The following is a 12,141-nucleotide window of genomic DNA, read 5'->3' as shown; positions in this document are numbered from 1 at the left end:
AGTTACCAAGTCCCTTCAGTATATAATGCAGATGCATGTTCACAAGTCCAGTCTTTCAGGAGCTTTAACTCTTCTATTTGATCTGCGTAGAATGAGGACAGAAGCAAAGCCACCAGTTTGGCTTAGAGACACAAACTCACTGTTTGTATCACGTTCCAAATAGTCAGTCGGTTGAACAACAGCAACAGGAATAGGGTTAGCAATAGGAATATCCTCAGGAACCTCATTTTTGGAGCATTGGAAAGACTCTCCAGTTTTGCAGAGGTGGCGACGGTTCCTTTGTAAAACTTCACCTTTCTCAGTGGCTATCAGATAAGAGCGAGGGACATCAGCCACACACTGGACTACACCTGGCTTCCATGTACCGCTGGGTGGATCAAGAATATGGACATGGTCCTCTGGGAAAAGCGGACAAGGTGGCTGTTTGGCTGTTTTGTCGTATTGTTCCTTCTGCTTGTCCTGTCTAACTTGAAGTTTAGCATTTATGTCTCCATTCGAAGAGAACTGGGGTTTAGAGATACCTGGCAGGTTTATCTGATACACTTGGCCATTCAGAAGTTCTGCAGGCGATGGTAGATCATGACTGAGTGGGGTGCTACGGAGACAAAACGTTGCCAAATGTGGGTCTTGACCAGATTCTTTACACTTTTGAAGAAGGTCCTTCACAGGTTGCACCGTCCTTTTAAATAAACCATTGGACTGAGGGTAAAACGGGCTTGAAACGACATGGGTGAACCCATAGCTGCGGCTGAATTCTTGAAGGGCACTGGACGTGTACTGGGCACCATTGTCTGTAACAAGCTTACTGGGGATACCATGCTCATCAAAAATTGACTTGAGGTGTGCAATGACGGTTGATGACTGGGTGTTTGGGAGCTTCTTCATCACAGGAAATTTGTTGCCATAGTCAGTTACAAGGGGGTAGTCAGCATTTTCTCCGTAGAAGAGATCAGAACAGATCAAAGTATGCCATGCCTTCAGAGGCACATCTTGGGGAAGCAAGGGTTCCTTGACATTCATCTTCTGGTGACGCTGACATGGGGGGCAACTCTTAACTATTTCGTCAATGTCTTTGTTAATGTTTGCCCAGAAAACAGAACATTTGGCTCCCAGCTTACATTTTCAGCTCCTTGATGAGCATAGTGCAACTATCGCAGAACATCAGGCTGTAGGGACTTAGGGATGGTGATACGCATTCCTTTAAGGATTAAACCATCTGCCACATTCAGTTCGTTTCGATAGTTACAATAAGCGTGAAGATGCACGAAGCAGGCTGATCTCTTCTGACGCCAACCATTCATGATGACTTTAAGCAGAACAGACAGAGATGTGTCCTTGGCAGTTTCCTTTTGTATCTTAGCGACCTTTATTGGGCTTGCAATGAGATGTTAGTTAATCTTATGCACAGACACATCTAGCCCTTACACTGTTTCACCGGGACAACAGCTGATCCTTGGGGGGCGTCTGCAACAGGCTTATTATTTCCAGGGACATACTTGATTTGTGCGTCGTATTTTTGTATGTGCAACATCATTCTTGCGATACGGGGAGGTGTATTGGCCAGCTGTTTTCTGCAGATAGCTTCAAGAGGTTTGTGATCAGATTCCACCAAAACAAGTCTGTCATAAGTATAATAACGGAATTTCTCCAGACCAAAGAGTGCAGCCAACATCTCTCTCTCAATATTGGAGTAACGACTCTCTGTATCAGTGAGCAACTTGCTTGCTAACTCTTCTGGACCATTAGCTTGTAACAGAATTGCACCAAGACCTCTTTGTATATCATCCACCTGAATAATTACAGGCCGAGTGTTGTCGAAGTACTACAACGCTATGGAAGCTGTGATAGCTTGTTTAATTCGGTCTACAGCAGACTGGTTCCCTGGACCCCAAACAAATGCGCTTGTCTTCGTGGTCAGTCCCTAGAGGTCAGCTGCTGTCATTGCCAAGTTGGGAACATAGCGGCTCAAAAACTGAACCATTCCATAGAATATCTGCAGGTCAGCAAGGCTGGATGATGGGTCCATGGACAGTATGGAGTTGATCCTCCGTGGATCAGGCTGAAGGCCTTCAGCACCAACAATATGGCCAAAGGAGGGAGTGTGGGTACACCTGAGTTTACATTTATACAAGTTAAATCGAATATCAATCTCACGGGCACATTGAAGAACAGCATGAAGGTTCTCATCATGGTCGCTAAAGTCCCCGTTGAAGCCGTAGACGATAATTCCAGTTGCACACGGTAAGTCGCCGAAGATTTTATCAACCTTTCTTTGAAAAATTTCCTGCGCACATATCAACCAAAAAGGTAAACGCAGAAACCTATGTCTTCCGAACAGAGAGTTGAAGGTGGTAAGGAGTGAGCTCTCTTGGTCCAGTCTGATGTTCCAATAACCACTGCGTACATCTAATATCGAGAAACAATTTGCACCATTAACTTTAGGAGGATATCTTCTAACATAGGTGTAAAGTAGTGTGGTCTCTTGATGGCATGGTTGCGGTCCTTAGGATCTAGGTAGAGACGCAATGCATCATTGCTTTTAGTGACACATATTAGTGAGGTAACCCAATAGGAAGGCTCGGTAACTTTGGCTAAGATTTCCTAATTGACTAATGAATCCAACTCTTTCTTCAAGGATTCCTTGAGGGCTTTAGGGACTCCACGTGAGGGATGCATGACTGGTGGAATGGAAAGATCAACTGTAATGAGGAATTCACCCTGAAAACATTCAATCCCTTGAAAGTAGTCGCCATAATTTTTTAGTACTTCATCCATGGCAGCTGGGTCTGGATCACAAATAGGTTTTAGTGCAGAGCTTGGCCTAGAGGCCACCTTCTGTGCTGTGATGCCAAAGTTCAGGATTACTAAGTTCAGATCTCTGCATGTCGGAAGGCCTAAGATGGTTGGTTCCTCTGCATCGACAACATGAAAGGTATACGGCTTACAAGAGTCTTGATGAGTTACCTTCAACACACATGTGCCATAGTGACGAACAGTGTGACCACCGAATGCAGAAATAATTGTGCTGAATGGTGACAGCATAGTGGGAATACCATTGTGGTTACAGGGTGAGCCGGGGAAAAGCAACTCGTAAGTGCTCAACGAAATGCCATTTCCCTCAGCTCCAGTGTCCACCTTGCATAAAAGTGGTTTCTTGCATTGACCAGACTCCACTATAACCTCTAAGTACGCTTGGGTATCGTCCTTTTTGACCTGATTAATTCCTAAGGTATGAAAGTAAAGTTGGTCTGGGAATGATTCTTCAACTCTTTCTTCTGTTTTCTGATGAGCCACAAGGCTGTGGAGATGCTTCTCTGTGCCGGGCTTTCCTTTCCGTGTCTTTAGATGTCTTGAACGGCCACCACCTGCCTTTTGATGCTATTTGTTAGCCTTTGATGCACGACAGAATTTTCTCCAATGGTTCTCTTTGCCACAAGCGCCACAGGTCAATCCATAAGCTGAACAAAAAGAACGCTGAGAAATATCATGCTCCATTCCACAGCAACCACACAATCGGATGGTATCGCCGCGCGGCTTTCCGGGAGTGATTCCTGACTTTGAAGTTTGCCCATGTTTTAAAGCATCAAAACGAGTAGAAATATCGCTCAAGAAGCTTGGTTTGCGTACGTTTGGAATTGGACCCGAAGATGAGAGCATCGACGATATGTTCATTTGGATTCGTAAATTTACATTCTTCCACAAGAATTTTAATTTTCTTAATAAATGAATCGACTGACTCATCAGGTTCTTGTTTCAAGGTTCTGAACTTGTACCTCGAGAGTCCAAAGTTTCTTTTCCGAGAAAGGTAATTCTCGAAGTGTGTCCAGTAGGAGCTAAGTTTCTTCCGATCTGTTGAAATAAAATTTCACGTGGAGACCAGTTCGATGCCTTCGTCGCCTGACCAATTAGCAGATAGCTTATTTGCTCTTCCTTCAATTTTTCCTTTAGCGGTTCTGAAAAGTAAAGTTCGCATCGAGCTTTAAATTTCTTGAATGCTTGTGGAGCGTTGGGCGAAAGCCAATCCACCGAAGGAATTGGTAAGCCAGCGAGGTCCGCCATCTTGGATTCGTGCGATAAAAACGAGATTTGGTTCGCTTAAAACACGGCGAAGATGAAGAGTCTGATTCGGTAGCACTACTCCAGCTTTCCTAACACCATGTTGTAGTTCTTGTTTAAGAACAGGTAGCGTAGATTGTTTGACACACACAACGTTTTTTGTCAGAAGCAAAAAGAACACTATCATAAATCACATCACAAGTGAATAATGATCAAAGCCTATATTTTATATGCGGTGGCCTAGGTACTAATATGGTGACCGCTGGCCGGAAACGGAGGCTAGCCAATATCATGACAGTGATCTCCGGTTATCGCAGGGAAGAAGCCTCAGTAATTACATCGGCCGCCCTTCGAGTAAACAACTAAGAGCTTCCTCTGATACCCTTTCCGAGGCGTTGAGTGGAAGGCCACATCAGTCACAGCAGGCAGTATTACGGTGCAGTCATCTCGAGCAATCTTAATGTTCCTGTGAATTCGGCTGTCGTTCATAAATAAAACACAAGCCTTGAACAGTTTTTTTTGTATGTGAAAAAACTTGCGTGTTCTTAAGAGTTTCGATTCGGCCGGATTGTCACTTTCAGATTCTGTTTTAGAGACTTAAAAACTTCTGGGAAAAGTGTGAAATACGACCTGCCGAGCTATTTCAGTATGTAAGCTGGTGCAGATTGTGAACTTTGATGGTTTGACATTTTTGACAGCTTAAGTCTTGTTCAACCAATCAGATTTTTTGAACCACTCTGCCGACAAATTTGGAGGCTGTTGGTAATTTATCGCAATCCCTAACCCTTGTCAAGATAGGATGAATCTTATCTTGCCCTTGTATTTCTCAGATTACAGTATACTTGTTATTCTGTAATTTTGAGACAGAGATTCCAACCTCCGCTAAGTTAGAACTAACTCGAGCTTAGTGTTGATTGAACAATAAGGCTACTCTTTCAGATTGTTCAGTTTCAATGAGAAGCACATTTTAACCAAAGATTAAAGTTTTTCAAGTCTCACAAAATGCCGAGTCATGTTATTTTATGGCATTTATTTACTTTTACATCATATCCTCGATTACAATAAATGTTAACTTACCTTTCCATAATTTCCTCCTCCAAGATATTGCCCCCTTTTCCAAATTGGGAGAGAACAGGCTACAAGGAAAGTTGTAAATGGGCTCAATTTTTGGGTGTTATTTAAACAATTTTTCTGAACATACAACTATTTATACGGAAAAACTTTCAGGATGGACCATTAATGCGCCATATCTTAGTTTTTAGTGTTTCTCTCCTTAGACTGAGTATTACAAAATCAAACTTTAGAGTGCTAAGACCCAAAAGGGAAGGAAACTATTGCTAAGTTCGGACGGAGTAACTCAACACCTAGCCTGCTCGAGCTGAGCAGGGGAATATTGGTCCGAGGTTACGAGGAAGAAAGAAAGAAATAAGCATCATTAAGATGAATATGACGCCTTCTCGCTAGCATTCAGTGCTATCAACTAGTGTAAGTAATTATGACTCCTCGTAGATAAACTTCAGTCTGTTGATGTTTAAGACCAAATAAGTTATCAATCAATGTTTTTATTTTTGCGTTGAGGTTTCTTAAACAACGCTTTTCATTAACGTTAACCTTAAAGAGCCCTAGTTAATCTTTGAGATTGATTGCGCACTAAGTTCTTCCATTTTGATACTTCAAGCGTGAAATCACTATTGTTCGGCCTATAATAATCGACAAGAGGAAGAGAGCGACGTCGTAAAAGCCAACCGATCACAAGGTGTTTTAGTCTCGTACTGTTGAGAATGATGCGAGGTTTAAGTAACTTAATATGTAGACAATATTTGCTCTGATCTTTTACTGTGATTCTCCATGAATTGTTAAGGCTTCCTCTTTGACTCGATGATAACACAATGTGAAGGTTATGTTCTGCCTGTCTAGGGCAAGCATAAGAAATTGATTATAAGCCAGCTCTCACGAGCTTTATCGGCAAATCGAAAGAACACAAAAATAGCAGCTTTCTTGGGAGGACAGGATTACTTAAAGTAGTCTTCGAAAAGACATTCAAAAGGTCAGCGCCGAAAAGAACTAATCTTTTTACAATACATTAACCGCAGGAGTTCGATGCTACCAAAAAGTTGAATCCGGGTGTGTAAGCGAAGAATTCCAATATATTGCCGTTGAGGTAATATACTTCAATGACACTCGCATCTTGTTGAAAACGACTAAGGAATTTTCGAAGCAACGTGTGACGAAATTTTCATTAGAAGTATTAGCAAAATATTAATTCCAAAACAACACCAAAGACGTATCCTTAATGAGCTTCTGCATAGGAGCTTTTCGAGGTGGCAAAATCCCAGGAGGGAACGAATTTTATGAAACTGGATGGCAAAGGATACCGACGGCCTGTTGGTGTCACTATTTCTTACGTTCTAAATGCGCATGCGTGAATCGTGACTCAACTGCTTAAAAAAATATCTCAAAGGCAATTAGGTACCCGAACCACAATCTTTATTTGGACTTTTAGACAAACTCCACTCAATAACGCATAGTAAGTCTCTATTTGTTTGTTTTTTTTATAGAGTTTAACTCATATTTAGCCTTCACCGCATCAAAAAATTTGCGCCGGAAAGACTCCAAGAAGAGTTAGGAAAATCCGTCACCGTCGTACAAGTTCAATAAGTGCACAGTATAAGCCCATGGCCACGACATGTCACCAATAGTAGGTTATAGGCATATCAGTACTCGTGACGAGTAGGTTTTATCTTGTTGTGTCAAGATTGATACATGAACAGTCGAGAAGGACAAAAAAAATATTCGCAAACGCTTACCTCCAAAAGAACGGGAGTTGAATTCCCACTTCGTCCTCGATGAAGTTGGGTCTGAACGTGCCCGCATGATTTTTACTTGGCAATCCTGTGGAAAAGCCCAAGTCTAAAATTACCATTTGGTTGTCGTATATCTTCCAAAAAGGCTCTCCCAGAGTTTCTGCGCACGCGTTTCAATTGTATTATCACGCTCCGACACTCTAAAAAACAGCCGTCATGTTGGATTTTCAAGCCACGCTTTGAGACGAAGGTGCAAGTTACTTCTTTACTGTTATGGCTTTTGCAATAAATATTCCATATATTTTTGTATACAGCGCTTAGTATATTTCCAGCTCTGTTTCATTCCCTTTGTTGTGTATATATTGTGTGTTATTTGGTACATTCACATGTTCTTGATGCCAGGTTACGCGAGCAATAACAGCAATGCCGAATGTGTTTGACAAATACGATATATTTGATTATCATATACGTGCTCTGATTCACTCCGAGGAAAGTTGTCTATTAATTAAAATGATAAACAGCACAAATTCTGATTGATCGAAGGGTTTTCCTCATAAGTGAAAAGTAACCGTCTGACCAATCATAGTTTTTCACCAGTGAAAACAGTCGTATCGGTTTTCCTGCCTTTCGTGGCGCTGCAGCTCGCCAAAACGAATGAAAGTGAATTTTAGCAACGTTCACTGCTTTCCCAGAAAAATGTAAAAGTATTCAAAGCGTAATCAATTATTCTGTGGTATCTGAACAAAAGCAGGTAAAATGTCTCGTACTCTGAATGGAGTAACGAAAGAGAACTTGGAGCAAACGCTTTAAAAAGAAAGAGCTGTTTCATGTGATCAGGAACTTAGTAGGGTACCACTAAACAAGTTAAAGCGTCTGTCACAGAAAAATAGAGTACTAATATTTTGCGAATGTTTCCCATCGTCCTTCGTTGTCTCTTACTGATAAGAGTTTATCTTTATTCTCTGCCAATATTCAAACAACATGCTATTGGAGCCTCAGGATGCTCGACTTTTATGCCTGGTCCCAAAAATTGGTCGGGAAATAAACAATTTAGTGCGTGCCGTCTATCAGCTTGCTCTCGTATTATTTAAGTAACTCCCCTTTCTACCATAGCATAGCTAAATAAAAGGGACTGTTTTTGCACTTTGTGTGATAAGCTAGTTTTAACGTTCTACTTCCTTGCTCTCCGTAGTATTACGTACTATAGAGTAATTGCAATATTGGCATCGTAGTGTTGTATCGTAAGTAATGTTTTAGTACATTGTGTAGTGTAAGAAGTGCAAACAAAACAAGTGCTGTAAGTATTGCTAATATACTCTAAGTAGTACTAGTATTTGAAAGGAAAATTTGTTTTAGAAAAGTAATGCAAGAACCTAAGAAATGTCAGTAATGTAAGTATTATAAGTAATGTATTTAAGTAATAAAGCGTACATGCAAATAAAAATTTAAAAAAAAAGATACATACCAATTAGTAAGAGGAAACTAGAGGACCATTATTTCTCTTCTTCCATTACTTATTCTTAGTTAACTGTAAACAAACATGAAAAAAAAGTTGAAAATATGCAGATTCCATTTGGATTACCTTGAATTCCCTAGGCATCAACTTCTTCATTTTTCATTTTTTTCCTTCAAAATCTCTAAATTGTCTCTTTTGGAAGTAAAGAAAATAATATCCTTAATAGACTAAACTACTTTTGGGGATATTTAAACAATGTATAAAAGAGACTTCCTCAAAGAGTATATTCACTAAAATATTAGGAGAAGACAAGAGATTATAATTGGAAAGAATTAAGATATCAGAACTGAAAATAAACCCGACTTGAAGTGGCAGTATACGCAGAAATGGCGAACACGCATCGTGTGTCATCTGGTAGATAACCTTCTTCAAGCGGTATGTAAATCCAAATTCAATGCAAGCATTGATTGACATTTAAACTACTCCGCTTTCGAAACAAGACTACTGAATTTTCCTTGACTCGTTGCAATTTTATGAGTTTCAGTCAGTCAAGTAAATAATCTACATTTCTTTTTGGATAAGATATTTTGAGACACAGATTAGGCCACCCCGTAGCAGGGGCAAAACAAAGACGAATGACATCATCGTCACGCCATGCACATGACGCGCAATGGCGAAGATTAAATAGAAGGAAGTTCTGAACTTTGTATTAGATCACCGCGCAATAAAACAAGTTGCAATATCTAGAACAAGAACTATGCATCGTGTCTCTGGAAACATCCTCATGTACGAACAGGATGGAAATTTTCTTTTATGGGCAATGAATGAGGGGTTGCAGCGAGGAAACAGTAACGCAATGAATGTTGATCCACCTTTCACTTTACAAGGCTAGCGTAAAGCGTTGGGTTATAAGCTACAATCGTTTGAAAACACAATAAAAATGAAGACAAGCCTATTTGGTGAAGTTTTACTATAAGCGAACTCAAGCCGAGGCTTATGGTATCCGAAGACCCGAAGGTTTGGAAAACGAGCAGACAAGCAACTTTATGCGCGTAAACATACATCATTAAGGTTAATAAATGAACCTGGGAAACCAAGTTGATGGTTACAATAAGGTTTATAACAATTTCAAGAAAAATAGTAAAATTAAATTAGGAACCCAGAGTATTCCATTTTCGCATTCTGTATTACAGGACAAAAGAAATGGGAAAGTGGCCTCAGTCCTCCCGCTCTGGTATTCACGGCTGTGTATTAGTAACCATTTTAAGGCGGCAGAGATGGTTTCACAAGCTTTTGGAATCTTCGGTTAGAAAGATGGTGTCTTTGTGTTTTAGTGGCTTGTTCAATCTACAAAGATTTCGAAAAATATTGATTTAAGTGTTTTCAAGATAGTTAGGTCGAGTCTTTCGCTGCAGACATCGAGAATCCGACTCGAATAACTTGAGCACCGCGTGACGATCACAATAAATGAAAAACAATGGTTCAGTTACATACCTTCAGCTTATGTGAGTCGACACAAGTTGATTTAGCTGTATCTTAATCCGAAAAGATCTATGCTAAAGCCATACCATGAAGTTAGAAATGGCGGTAGTCGACATGAGAAAGTTATGACAAATTTCACTATGAATACGGATGTCATGCGCACCACTTTATATGCAGTCAAGCGACAAATCATGCGTCACGCGATATTCGCTCTCGTTCCCATACCCTTTCGTGTTTTCTCAAAGTCAAACGACTTTCATTCAATGGTCAGCATTGGAGAGCCTGTTACATTTACGAAATAGGATTAAAAAAAAATGGTGAAGTGCAGGCTGATCTTTCTGTGCCTCCTTGTTCCAAAAACTTTTATAATGTATAAAACCAAGAGAATACTAACTGTTTATATATATTCTCTTAATAGCACATGACAATGCTTCAATAAAACTAACATAAGTTTCCTGGATTTTTCTGAACTGAGCTTCACCAGCAGCCCATTAATTAATGCACTCCTGGCTTTATTTATTACTTTCAATTCAAATAGTATGCTGAAGAATAACAGAAAATATGTAAATAGAAACATTTTTGGCAGGTTTCAATTTTTATAGCGGCCATCGGCACACGTATTTGGCACGCTAAGGGCTAGCATTGACAAGGAATTTGAAGGGTTCACAAGGTGAAAATTCATTCAATGAAAATTCATTTAATGGAAATTGAAAAACTGACCAGGAAACCATCGAATTCAACTTTGCAATAACTTGCGTTGATATTTTGTTTCCCCAGTTCTAAATTCATAATCAAGCATTTTACAAGCTGTAAGTAGCAATTTTTGCGTAACAATTGAAGCTTGTTGAGAGATCCATAGTCAACAAGAAACCATGTGGTTGTACCATTCTTTTATTGAATGAAGTGAAGAGGAAAAAAGTTTTCAGGTAGGTGTTTGTGAGGAGAGATTTTAATCTCAGAATTTGCCATACGTCTGTAATTGAGCAGAAGGGGTTAAATAAATCATGACCATTCCATTTTAATGCATCGAGTACTCAACTGCAAAGGGACAAAAAACGTAAACATGTTAAGAAAAAGAAAGAATTCGGAAAGTTTTCAATCTCTTCAAGCCCTTGTTCTAATTCTGTTTCCCTTTTCTCGCCATTCAATCACGTTAACTCCGGGTAGTTCAACGGCGAAATGAGTTCAGTTAAATTTTGAAAGGTCAGGGAAGGAGTATGACCCAACGTCGACAACAATAACTCTGATTAGCCACATAGGCATCGCGAGCCAAGAGGGTGAAAGCAATACAGTCCATGTTATACAGTGTTCTTACGCACACTTATAAATATTGCACGACGAGAGACCGAAAAAGTTAAAAAAAAAAACCCAAAGTATTTGGTCCTTCTTCCGAATATTTACAGGACGTGAGGGATGAGGCTCTAAATGTCTAATGGCTTATTGGTTTACCACGGGCAGCAGGCGCTTAAACCTGATGATTGAGTGCATGTGTCTAATCACTGTGGAAGGCTAGTCCGATCAACTATTTTGTTCGCCGCGGTGACTTCAAACTTTCAGCGATTTTGCTCGCGTGACAGCCGATTATGCAAATTAGTTCATTTAACAAACTCCAACCGTTTTATATAAGTAGCTCAATAAATCTTAGATTTTAACCATTTTAAGTTGAAAAGATAGTAGGAGAGAGCTTTTAGACTACACCGATTGATACTTTAAACATTTCAAAAGGCCAGAATTTGACAAATTTTACCCTGTCGTGACGAAAGACGTCAACAACAATGCATCGAATATCATAATTTGATTAGCGCTCGCCTAACATTTTAATGGCAAACTCTATCTTAAAAATTTGGCTTCTGCTATTTCATGCATATTTGAGTTCTGACAGCTTACGCTATTCAAACCTGTATGAACATTTCAGAGCCAAACTATAGGATTCTATTTAGTGTAACCGGCGAGAGAGTTCAAAGTTATGAACAGCGACTGCTATGCAGACAGGTGTGACGACCAAATATCATTTGTTCCTGTCAGCTAGAAATTCGAGCAATCGCTGCTTTACTTACACTTGAGAGTTATTCAGGACAATTATACGATGGAGTTACGTTACAGAGTCACTGGTCAAGGTGTATTTCAGTGTGTGCTGTTAAATCAATAAGTGCAAGATGTTTTTATATTTTTCTGCAGCCAAACATCTTATTAGAAGAAATCAAGCGGATTTTTCAATGGTCTGGTCTGGACTTGAGCAATATCAACCAAGAAGGAAAGAGTACTTTTGACCAATTTCAGAAAGATGTCTAACGAGTGTTTTTAAATAAATTATGACGAACCCCTGAATGAACAAATATCAAA

Source organism: Pocillopora damicornis, chromosome 4 (assembly GCF_964200805.1).
Source record: "Pocillopora damicornis chromosome 4, jaPocDami1.2, whole genome shotgun sequence".
Lineage (NCBI taxonomy): Eukaryota > Metazoa > Cnidaria > Anthozoa > Scleractinia > Pocilloporidae > Pocillopora > Pocillopora damicornis.
Note: the sequence above shows the minus strand (reverse complement) of the source record.